The sequence below is a fragment of the Colias croceus genome, chromosome 6 (genome assembly GCF_905220415.1).
Source record: "Colias croceus chromosome 6, ilColCroc2.1".
NCBI lineage: Eukaryota > Metazoa > Arthropoda > Insecta > Lepidoptera > Pieridae > Colias > Colias croceus.
In genome coordinates this window covers 3,230,974-3,243,143 of record NC_059542.1, presented here as the reverse complement: position 1 = coordinate 3,243,143, position 12,170 = coordinate 3,230,974, and the positions used below count along the sequence as shown (strand labels likewise).

Here is a 12,170-nt window from a genome sequence, read left to right as displayed (position 1 = left end):
GTCATCAAAATTTAATTTAAAATTACAGGTCTCATACAAACTCCCATCCCCTAGTTTAAGGGGTTGGGGGATGAAAGTTACAAGTTTTATAATTTTTTTGTTGTTTGTGTGCTAATACTAGCTTACATACAAAATTTCAGCTTTCTAGGACATTAGGAAATACCTTAAGAATTTTGATGATCATCAGACCATCAGTGAGTCGGTGTCTGTGTCTGTGTCTGTGTCTGTGTCTGTGTCTGAGTCTGTGTCTGTGTCTGTGTCTGTGTCTGTGTCTGTGTCTGTGTCTGTGTCGGTGTCGGTGTCGGTGTCGGTGTCGGTGTCTGTGTCTGTGTCTGTGTCAGCGTCTGTGTCTGTGTCTGTGTCGGTGTCTGTGTCTGAGTCTGTGTCTGAGTCTGTGTCAGCGTCTGTGTCTGTGTCGGTGTCTGTGTCTGTGTCTGTGTCGGTGTCAGTGTCGGTGTCGGTGTCTGTGTCTGTGTCTGAGTCTGTGTCTGTGTCGGTGTCGGTGTCTGTGTCTGTGTCTGTGTCGGTGTCTGTGTCTGTTTCTGTGTCTGAGTCTGAGTCTGTGTCTGAGTCTGTGTCTGTGTCAGTGTCAGTGTCAGCGTCTGTGTCTGTGTCGGTGTCGGTGTCTGTGTCTGTGTCTGTGCCTGTGTCGGTGTCGGTGTCTGTGTCTGTGTCTGTGTCTGAGTCTGTGTCTGTGTCGGTGTCTGTGTCTAAGTCTGAGTCTGAGTCTGTGTCAGCGTCTGAGTCTGTGTCTGAGTCTGTGTCTGAGTCTGTGTATGAGTCTGTGTCTGTGTCTGTGTCTGTGTCAGTGTCAGCGTCTGAGTCTGTGTCGGCGTCTGTGTCTGTGTCTGTGTCGGTGTCTGTGTCTGAGTCTATGTCTGTGTCTGTGTCTGTGTCTGAGTCTGAGTCTGTGTCAGCGTCTGTGTCTGAGTCTGTGTCTGAGTCTGTGTCTGAGTCTGTGTCTGTGTCTGTGTCGGTGTCGGTGTCGGAGTCTGTGTCTGTGTCTGTGTCAGCGTCTGTGTCTGTGTCTGTGTCGGTGTCTGTGTCTGAGTCTGTGTCTGAGTCTGTGTCAGCGTCTGTGTCTGTGTCGGTGTCTGTGTCTGTGTCTGTGTCGGTGTCAGTGTCGGTGTCTGTGTCTGTGTCTGAGTCTGTGTCTGTGTCGGTGTCGGTGTCTGTGTCTGTGTCTGTGTCGGTGTCTGTGTCTGTTTCTGTGTCTGAGTCTGAGTCTGTGTCTGTGTCGGTGTCTGTGTCTGTTTCTGTGTCTGAGTCTGTGTCTGAGTCTGTGTCTGTGTCAGTGTCAGTGTCAGTGTCAGCGTCTGTGTCTGTGTCGGTGTCGGTGTCTGTGTCTGTGTCTGTGCCTGTGTCGGTGTCGGTGTCTGTGTCTGTGTCTGTGTCTGAGTCTGTGTCTGTGTCGGTGTCTGTGTCTGAGTCTGAGTCTGTGTCAGCGTCTGAGTCTGTGTCTGAGTCTGTGTCTGAGTCTGTGTCTGAGTCTGTGTCTGAGTCTGTGTCTGTGTCAGTGTCAGCGTCTGAGTCTGTGTCGGCGTCTGTGTCTGTGTCTGTGTCGGTGTCTGTGTCTGAGTCTATGTCTGTGTCAGCGTCTGTGTCTGAGTCTGTGTCTGAGTCTGTGTCTGAGTCTGTGTCTGTGTCTGTGTCGGTGTCGGTGTCGGAGTCTGTGTCTGTGTCTGTGTCAGCGTCTGTGTCTGTGTCTGTGTCGGTGTCTGTGTCTGAGTCTGTGTCTGAGTCTGTGTCAGCGTCTGTGTCTGTGTCGGTGTCTGTGTCTGTGTCTGTGTCGGTGTCTGTGTCTGTGTCTGAGTCTGTGTCTGTGTCGGTGTCGGTGTCTGTGTCTGTGTCTGTGTCGGTGTCTGTGTCTGTTTCTGTGTCTGAGTCTGAGTCTGTGTCTGTGTCGGTGTCTGTGTCTGTTTCTGTGTCTGAGTCTGAGTCTGTGTCTGAGTCTGTGTCTGTGTCAGTGTCAGTGTCAGTGTCAGCGTCTGTGTCTGTGTCGGTGTCGGTGTCTGTGTCTGTGTCTGTGCCTGTGTCGGTGTCGGTGTCTGTGTCTGTGTCTGTGTCTGAGTCTGTGTCTGTGTCGGTGTCTGTGTCTGAGTCTGAGTCTGAGTCTGTGTCAGCGTCTGAGTCTGTGTCTGAGTCTGTGTCTGAGTCTGTGTCTGAGTCTGTGTCTGTGTCAGTGTCAGCGTCTGAGTCTGTGTCGGCGTCTGTGTCTGTGTCTGTGTCTGTGTCTGAGTCTATGTCTGTGTCTGTGTCTGAGTCTGAGTCTGTGTCAGCGTCTGTGTCTGAGTCTGTGTCTGAGTCTGTGTCTGAGTTTGTGTCTGTGTCTGTGTCGGTGTCGGTGTCGGTGTCGGTGTCTGTGTCTGTGTCTGTGTCAGCGTCTGTGTCTGTGTCGGTGTCTGTGTCTGAGTCTGTGTCTGAGTCTGTGTCAGCGTCTGTGTCTGTGTCGGTGTCTGTGTCTGTGTCTGTGTCGGTGTCAGTGTCGGTGTCTGTGTCTGTGTCTGAGTCTGTGTCTGTGTCGGTGTCGGTGTCTGAGTCTGTGTCTGAGTCTGTGTCTGTGTCAGTGTCAGTGTCAGCGTCTGTGTCTGTGTCTGTGTCGGTGTCGGTGTCTGTGTCTGTGCCTGTGTCGGTGTCGGTGTCTGTGTCTGTGTCTGAGTCTGTGTCTGTGTCTGAGTCTGTGTCTGTGTCGGTGTCTGTGTCTGTGTCTGAGTCTGAGTCTGTGTCAGCGTCTGAGTCTGTGTCTGAGTCTGTGTCTGAGTCTGTGTCTGAGTCTGAGTCTGTGTCTGTGTCTGTGTCTGTGTCTGTGTCGGTGTCTGTGTCTGTGTCGGTGTCGGTGTCTGTGTCTGTGTCTGTGTCAGCGTCTGTGTCTGAGTCTGTGTCTGAGTCTGTGTCTGTGTCTGTGTCTGTGTCTGTGTCTGTGTCGGTGTCTGTGTCTATGTCTGTGTCGGTGTCGGTGTCTGTGTCTGTGTCTGTGTCGGTGTCTGTGTCTGTGTTGGTGTCGGCGTCTGAGTCTGTGTCTGTTTCTGTGTCAGCGTCTGTGTCTGTTTCGGTGTCTGTGTCTGTGTTGGTGTCTGTGTTGGTGTCTGTGTCGGTGTCTGTGTCTTTGTCTGTGTCTGTGCCGGTGTCTGTGTCTGTGTCTGTGTCGGTGTCTGTGTCGGTGTCTGTGTCTGTGTATGTGTCTGTGTCTGTGTCTGTGTCTGTGTCGGTGTCTGTGTTGGTGTCTGTGTCTGTGTCGGTGTCTGTGTCGGTGTCTGTGTCGGTGTCTGTGTCTGTGTCGGTGTCTGTGTCGGTGGTCGGTCAGCCACATATTTTGACTAAGGTGTAGAGTTTGTGAAGTTAGGCCTTGTAGAGTTAGGGCGTGTAGTGTTTAGAAGCTTGGCTCTACATTAGATCTGATAACTTTTTGACAGTGCGAGTCTTAAGGGCTCGGGTTGGCAACATTTTACATGAAAATGTTTTTGGTGGGATTTCATTTCTTTTTGTAAGTTGTTTGTAACAAAAAAAATTTATATTTTTTTCTTCTTTTTTTGGGGTGTATTTCTTGCACATCAGAGACGCCTTTTTTTATAGCCCACTCTCTTATTTTTTCTTATTCTTAATTTTTTTTTATTTTTAGCTACTGTGTGGACGTAAGAGGCAGGAGACGTTCGCAACACTTCTATTCATATTTATATGATCTGATCTGAAGTATATGTCTCGATATATGTCGATTAAATTTTTAAATATTTTTTTTTTAACAAGGAGTACCTATACATATAATGGATCCATCTTTGCAAAAAGAATTATTTGCCTATGCTCGCGTGCAGTGGTTTTTCATGGTCGAGCTTTTTTAGGCACTTAATCAGAAGTACCATGCTCTTTTAAATAAACTGTAGCATTGAATATCTTTTTATCGAACACTCTAAATGATTTGCAATTTTCCTGTAACTCCAGTTTTTGTCAAAATGTAAACTTAAAATTATTTTTCTTGTTGATGGGTCACAAATCTTACTTTTACCCATTTATACTGCAAAGCAAATTAATTTTCAGAAACTTTTAGATGGAATGTTTAAAAAACGGTGCAAATATTTGTAGAAGAAAAAAATATTGGCGGCATTTCAACAGGTTTTGACTTTGGAACACTCGAACCATGCTGTTTCTAATTTGTTGTCCAGACTGAAAATACTCGGAAATCAGACTTCACTTAAAGTTGTTTAATTTTATTAATTTAAGCTAACGTTTGATTAAAATTAAGCAATTTCTTATAAAACTAGATAAACGGGTGTTCTATTACATATGAAATAATACTTAATCTATAATACGTTAATACATAAATGTTAAATGAATTTGATGACTACTTCATCGTGTTACGAGTTTCTAATTAAACGTCCACCACTGTATATATCTAGGGGAACCAAGTTTTAGATTATTATATTAGACCTCTAGCGTCATCAAAATTTAATTTAAAATTACAGGTCTCATACAAACTCCCATCCCCTAGTTTAAGGGGTTGGGGGATGAAAGTTACAAGTTTTATAATTTTTTTGTTGTTTGTGTGCTAATCATCATCATCAGCCCATATTATACGTTCCCACTGCTGGGACACGGGCCTCCTATGAGGGTACAGGCCATAATCCACCACGCTGGCCAAGTGCGTGTTGGCGGATGACACATGTCGTCGAACTTTTTAATTCTTCGACATGTCGGTTTCCTCACGATGTTTTCCTTCACCGTTCGAGCAGTGGTGATGTTACAACATGCGCAGATAAATTGAAAAATCAATTTATTTCCTGCACGCTCGCCTGGTCTCGAACCCCGGACTTATCGATTCGAAGTCCGAGGTCTCACCACTGAGCCACCACTGCTCTGTGTGTGTGTGCTAATACTAGCTTACATACAAAATTTCAGCTTTCTAGGACATTAGGAAATACCTTAAGAATTTTGATGATCATCAGTGAGTCAGTGACGAAATTAGCGTTTTTTAGATATAAATAAAATCTGAAATATAAAATCTAATGTAATTAAAACTTAATATGTTCAATAAGTCCGCTATTGACAATATATCCCGAAAATTTTGTTGATCTAGCATAATCCAAACCCAAGTTATGAGGTTCAAAAAAACGTCGAAGCGCTTCGAGAAAAGATAGGTAGTGCCCGTGCGCTTCGCTTTCTTCTTTGGCTAGTCTTACTGTGAGAGTGCTAGCACTACCGTGCCCCCAGATATTTTCAAATATTTATTGGTGTAAAGAAAGATGCTAATGAAAGTTTACCGCAGACTTCTAGTTACTACCTAAAGTATATATATCACAGTCATCTGTGCGCACTCATTGCGAATGGACGCTAACGAGGTCTCTGTAGCGGGGGCAATGACCCCTGCGCGCGCGCCGGTTCAAAAAAGTGAAGCTGGACGTAATATTGTGAAATGTAATCAATGTAATATTGTAATTAGTGAAGTTTTGTCGTTTATACAGAACAAAATTGATATAATGGACAATCAGAGTCTTATACAGATATGCAAAAGTGGTTTTTCTGAGGAGGATGTAGCATGTGCAAAGAAGCTGTTATATCAAGCCATTCCAAATAGCAAGCGTATAATCAACAGGAAGAATAAAGGCAAATCTGAAAGGGAGTTGGCTGATATTATAGACCTTTTCAAACAAACAGACCCGGAACTCATACCGGTATTCGTTGCTCGTGACTTGCAGAAGCTTCCTCCACTTACCTTCGATCACGTAGATGTGACAAATTTGTTAAAAAACATCATAATATTACAGTCAGAAGTTAAGTGCATTAAAGATAGCTACGCAACTATAAGTCATGTGGAGGAATTATTTAACAGAAAAAGTGAATCTCAACACCGAGAACGCTCGTCTGTTGAAAGGTCAGAAACTAATATTAATAGAAAACGAGGTGCTTTCGTATTAGATGAGAGCACTTACGTTAATTTAAGTGATAGCGAATATAGTGAATCTCATAATGACTTGCAAAATACGGAAATAATGAATGCCGAAGTGACACAGAACAGTAGGTCAATGACCGATGCCCCCACTGTCGCCAAGCAAGGTTCACCGTCTCACTTGTCATCGCACGCTCTCACTTGCGCAGCCAACTTAGGCACGCCCCTCTCTCGCGCGCGTGACATGGCGTGTGCGCAGCGAGTGGAGGCCACTGCGGTTTCGACAAGCCGTAATGAAGTGAATGAGGCCCGAGTACTACACCCCGCGAAACATAATGCAATCTCTGTTTTGCAAAAAGGGAATTTGGGCTTAAATACATGTGAGGAGGCTAAGTCTTGGGCGAATACTGCGAAGGATGGAGAGTGGAAAAAGGTAGAACGCCGGAAAAACTATAAATCCGTAAATAGATTTATTGGTAATCAGGGGAAGGGTGCAATTATTCCCGACAATAAGTTTAAGGCTGCAGACATAAAAATACCTTTTTATATTTATAATGTGGATATGGCAGCTACCTCGAAGGACATAGCCGATTATGTATTGAGTAGGACGCAAGTAATGATAACACCTGAGAAAATTAGTATGAAGAAAAGCAAGGGATATGAGGCATACAAATTTCTTATACCTAGAGTGAAACTACCAGTTTTTATGAATGAAAACATATGGCCGGAAGGTGTGTCTTTCCGGCAATTTATTGAATTTAAAAAAAAAAAGCTTTAAATGGATAAGCCTGTTAAGCTAATAAGTTTTAATTGTAAAAGTGTTACGACTTCTGTTGACTGTATCAGACGACTGTGCGCCACTGCGGACATTATCGCACTGCAGGAGACGTGGTTGTTGCCACATGATCTGGCCATTATTCAGGCATTTCTCGCCTTACCAAAGAATATAATAATATAGTTTCTGGCAATAATAAGACTATTGACATTTTCTCAAATACTGTACATAAATTTAAAAAGGAATTGCTCTCGATTGAACCTTTGCCAAAACCCAGTTGATCAAATGTAGTTTTCTTTTAACATTAATTTGATTATTTTGCCGTCAAAATTGGATTTATGTTTTATGTATTATGTATATGTGTATTTTTTACCTAATCTGCAGTTAGCTGCAGACTGTGTGTCTTAGATTTGGATTTAATGTTGTATTTGTTAGTGGTGGTTGCCTATAATTGTGACAGCACTATGTCTACGATTGTAATTACTTTAATGCTTTTATCTCTGTATCAGTGTATGTCATGTTGGTGATCCTTAATGAAATAAATAAATAAATAAACATACACAACGACTTTGCATTCACCGGAAAATCGGCAGTGGATACGGCAGCAGGTGCACTTCGTGGTCGACCTTATGGAGGTGTAGCACTTCTGTGGCGGAAGAGCCTGTTCTCGTCGGTTAGTGTTGTAGTGTGCAATAGTGTTCGTATCGCGGCAATAAAAGTGAGTTTGTGCGACAGAGATATGCTTGTGTTTTCGGTTTATATGCCTACCAACTCCAGTGATAATCTCGCTGAGTTTACTGACTGCTTGAGTGAAATCACAGCTATAATCGATAGCAATAGTATAGAAACTGTTTTTATGTTGGGTGACTATAATGCACATACTGGCGAGCTATTCCATACTGAGCTACTTCAGATCTGTGAGGAACAACAGTGGTTATGTGCTGATATTGAGTGTTTGCCGAGTGACTCATACACTTTTGTGAGTGACGCGCACGGGTGTAGGCGCTGGCTTGACCATTGTATTACGACAGAGGCCGCGCAACAGACACTAGTTAATGTTAAGGTATTGTATGATATATATTGGTCGGATCATATGCCTTTAGAGGTAGAATGTAATCTAAAGTTAATTACACCTAATATAGTATTACCAAAAATTAACAGTAATAACATTGTCTGGGGGCAAAGAGACTCGACTCAGATAAGTATGTATGAGAAAATGTGTAATGAGGGTTTACGGGAAATAGATTTTCCGCACGCATTTAGTCACTGTGCAGACAATTACTGTAGAAATGTGAACCATCATATTGTTCTGGATGAGTTATACAATAACATAATATGTATTCTCCAACAGTCTGCTGAGTGTAGTGCGGCGGCGAATAAGCCCCGAAAGTATAAACCTGTGCCAGGGTGGAATAAACATGTAAAAATAGCCTACGAGGAGGCTCGCTTGGCTTTTCAGGAGTGGCAGTTACGTGGTAAACAAGATACAGGTATGGAATATAATAAGATGCGTGATACGCGGAGACATTTCAAAAATAAATTAAAATGGTGTCGTAATAATGAAAAACAAATTAAACTAAATTTAATAGCTGAAAATCATAAATCTAAGGATTTTGTTACTTTTTGGAAAAACGCGAATAAACTGCATCCTAGGTCGAGCCTCCCCGTAAGTGTTGGTGGTAAAAATGATCCCACACATATCGCAAATATGTTTGTAGACCAATTTAAAGTGAAGCCCTTGGCAAATTCCTCTGTTGGTAATGTGACGCAGGAGGTGAATAGCGTTGATGTGAGCATGGCGCGGGGATTGAATTTATCTACTAAAGATGTCAAGAACGTTATTAAAAATATGGTTAGAGGCAAGTCCCCGGGTCATGATCATCTTAGTGTCGAGCACCTTAAGTATGCTGGCATGCACTTGCCAAGAGTATTGTCAATGTTTTTTAGACTGTGTGTGAGTCATTCCTATCTGCCCAGTGCACTTATGCGAACTGTAGTTATACCTATTATTAAAAATAAAACCGGTGATGCTGCTGATCCCAGTAATTACAGACCAATATCCCTGGCAACGGTCATAGCGAAGGTGCTGGACAGTCTGCTCGATACATACATGGCCCCCAGGATTGACTTGCATGACGCACAGTTTGGCTTTAGGCCTGGGCTGTCGACAGAAAGTGCCATTATGTGTTTAAAGCGGACTGTCCGGTACTATACGGATAGGAAGACGCCCGTTAGTGCGTGCTTTTTGGATCTATCCAAGGCTTTCGATCTTGTGCCTTATGACCAGCTGTGGGATAAGCTAAGAACTGAAACAAAAGTAGATTTTGAGGTCACGTCATTACTAAGATTCTGGTATGAGAACCAAGTTAACAATGTAAGGTGGGCAGGGACTATGTCCGAAGAATATAAATTAGAATGTGGGGTGAGGCAGGGGGGAATCACCTCCCCTCGCCTTTTCAATTTATATATAAACCAGCTGATTGTTGAGCTCAGCAATACTGGTGTCGGCTGTCATATTGACGGGGTTGCTATGAACAACATCAGTTATGCGGATGACATGGTCTTGCTGAGCCCATCAATCAGTGCATTAAGACGTTTGCTGAAGGTCTGTGAGAGCTATGCGTTGACTCAGGGGCTTAGGTATAATGTCACTAAGAGTGAATTACTTGTTTTCAACGGTGGTGGCAGAAGATACTTAAATGTGCCTTGCATCTCATTAGCAGGTACACCCTTGAAGCAAGTCACAAAGTTCAAATATCTGGGCCACTGGGTCACTGAGGATCTGTGTGACGATTTAGATGTAGAGAGGGAGCGCAGGGCGCTGTCTGTTCGAAGTAATATGTTGGCCCGTAGGTTTGCACGGTGTTCTTACGACGTCAAAATGACGCTTTTTCGAGCCTACTGTCAGACTTTTTACACCTGCAGCCTTTGGGTCAAGTATACACAGAAGGCATACAGCGCCCTGCGTGTGCAATATAACAATGCCTTCAGGATGCTTGTTGGGCTGCCGCGTTATTGTAGCGCTTCTGGTATGTTTGCCGATGCTAGAGTGGACGATTTTTATGCCATAATTCGCAAACGATGCGCTTCTCTCCGGCACAGAACAGATACCAGCACCCACGGCATGTTGAGGGCACTTAGTGACCGGTGGGACTGCCCGATGCTTGGTCGATGGGTGAGACTGCACACACAGGTCGGCTCTAGATAGGTAGTTATTAATGCGTGCTTTGTTTCTGCGGCTGTCTGACTGAAATGATTTTTATTAACTGTTATTTAATTAATTAGAAATAAATGTTTATTATATTTTAATTTATTGATTTTAAAATATTAATTTTTTCGATTTATAATATGTATCTAAATTTAATGTTTTTGGACATGATTTATCAATGATTAATTAACTAGAAATGAAGTATATTATATTTTAATTTTTGTATTATAATTTTTGACATTGTTATTAATATGCATGTTTGTTAGATGATAATTTTTGATTCATATGTACCTAAATTTATTCACTATGGACTTCATGTGTCTGCAAATAAATGATTATTTATTTATTTATTTATTTATTTATATACCTACTCATCTGCGTTATCTACGTAATAAAGGCCAATTAAACTTTAAAGTTATGCTAAAGAAAGCAAAACAATTATGCAAAGCCTTTTCTTGAATCATGATGTTATATGAGGTACTTAGATAAATAATATCAATTTTTTGGAATAATTTAGTGATGTAAGTTTCTGGCGTATAGCTAGTGTAAATATTTGCCTTAAAAATAAATAGAATCTATTTTTTGAATTAGGCTTCAGTAGGTGTCATGCTGAATTAACTCTCATTCAAAATTGAATAAGATAAATTACTCCGATTTATCAGATTACCATCCAGGTCCCTTTTTAATAATACCTTTCTTAAATAAAACTCCTTACTTATTTCAAATGTAAATTACAGTCAAGGAATAAAGGAACCCTTTAATTCTAAGTGAGTGGATTTTTGTAACAAGTTCTTTACAGTCGTATTTACATGCCTCGGGTATTTCCCTGACCCAAAAAGAAACAAAGAATTAGTCATACATACAATACTTTATTGGATAAAGTTAGGCAGTAACAGCGAATGTCAGGATTATGGAGAGGCACTCAATCAAACTTAACAATCGTACATTTTTCCTAAAAAAATAAGTCTTAAATCAATGTAGCGACAAAATGTCGATAGCTTTAGCTGTAAACGGTATATTGGTAAATGTATTAGAACAAAAGGCTTAAGGGCACTTACTGAAAATCGACAGTAATTTATTTCTTCCAACAATGTGTAAGTAAGAAGTAAAGCAGTTCAGTGATCCCCAATTACCACGGCCACAAAGGGTCGAATTTTATAGATAAATTTATTTTCTTTATTCGTGTAACATTCTACCCTTATTACTTTGTTCACGTGAATTGCGAATGGAAATCTCCTTTTACTGATTACCTAGATATATTATGTTAAAAGCAAATCGTGTAAAGATTGAAGCAAAATGTAAGAATAATTAACAGAACTACGGTTAATTCATTCATTATCTTCCTAAACGTAGCTATAATTGAATAATTCCTCATTTCTATTGAAACAAAGTACCTATATATAATAATGTATATGATATACTTTATTTCAATATAAATGAGGAAATTGTTCGCTTCAATTAGAACATTTTCCCCCAGCGTTCCTTTTGGGTAGCGTCAACACCACGTTAATTCAATAGACGGGGACACCTTTATACTTATTTGCACAATGTCAATGAATAAGGCTAATGAAACTTAGGAAAATTCTTAATTATTTGCTATATAAATGGCACAATGCCGTGTTTTAATTGTGTTTAATATGATAGAAAACAGATAAATAGAAGGCGCTTTGTGAATAATTAAACGTTGATTTTACATAAATTAAATTATAAAATATTCGAGCAGGCCTAAGTCACGTGTAAGTAAATGAAGGAAACTTATTTTATTTGAATTTCCAAAAAAATGAAACAATGGCTCTGAACAAAAACAAATCGAGTAAATACGTAAGAGAAAACTTTTTTTAATAAAAGTTAATTTAGTTTGAGTGATGTAAAAATCGGCCTATTGTCTAAGGTTCAAGGCCACTTCCAAAATTACAGAGTTCATACCGTTTGAAGTCACGTGTTCGGATTGACAATTTGTTTACACGAGACTTTATTAAATAAAATAGAAGTACCTAAATAATAATACAAGTACCGACTTTTTATAACACGTCTTTTTATATTAGACTAGCTTACCGCCGGCGGCTTCGCCCGCTTTCTCTAAAACGATTTGAGATTTAAACCTATTCCTATATCTCAAGTTGGATCAAATTGCACATGGTGTGCGAATTTTATAATAATCGGTTAAGTGGTTTAGGAGTCCATTGAGGACAAACATTGTGACACGAGATTTATAATATATAATATATTAAAGACTAGCTTCCGCCCGCGACTCCGTCCGCGCGGATGTCGGTCTTCGCGTGGATGGTTATTTCTCCATTTTGAGTACC

The 12,170-nt window shown here is 41.1% G+C and overlaps 1 protein-coding gene across 1 annotated transcript in view; it reads right to left on the bottom strand.

Moving 5' to 3' along the window:
* Positions 1-12,170, bottom strand: part of LOC123692812 (protein qui-1) — a 124,100-nt gene that overhangs the window by 29,018 nt on the left and 82,912 nt on the right. The gene's annotated exons all lie outside the window — the stretch shown is intronic.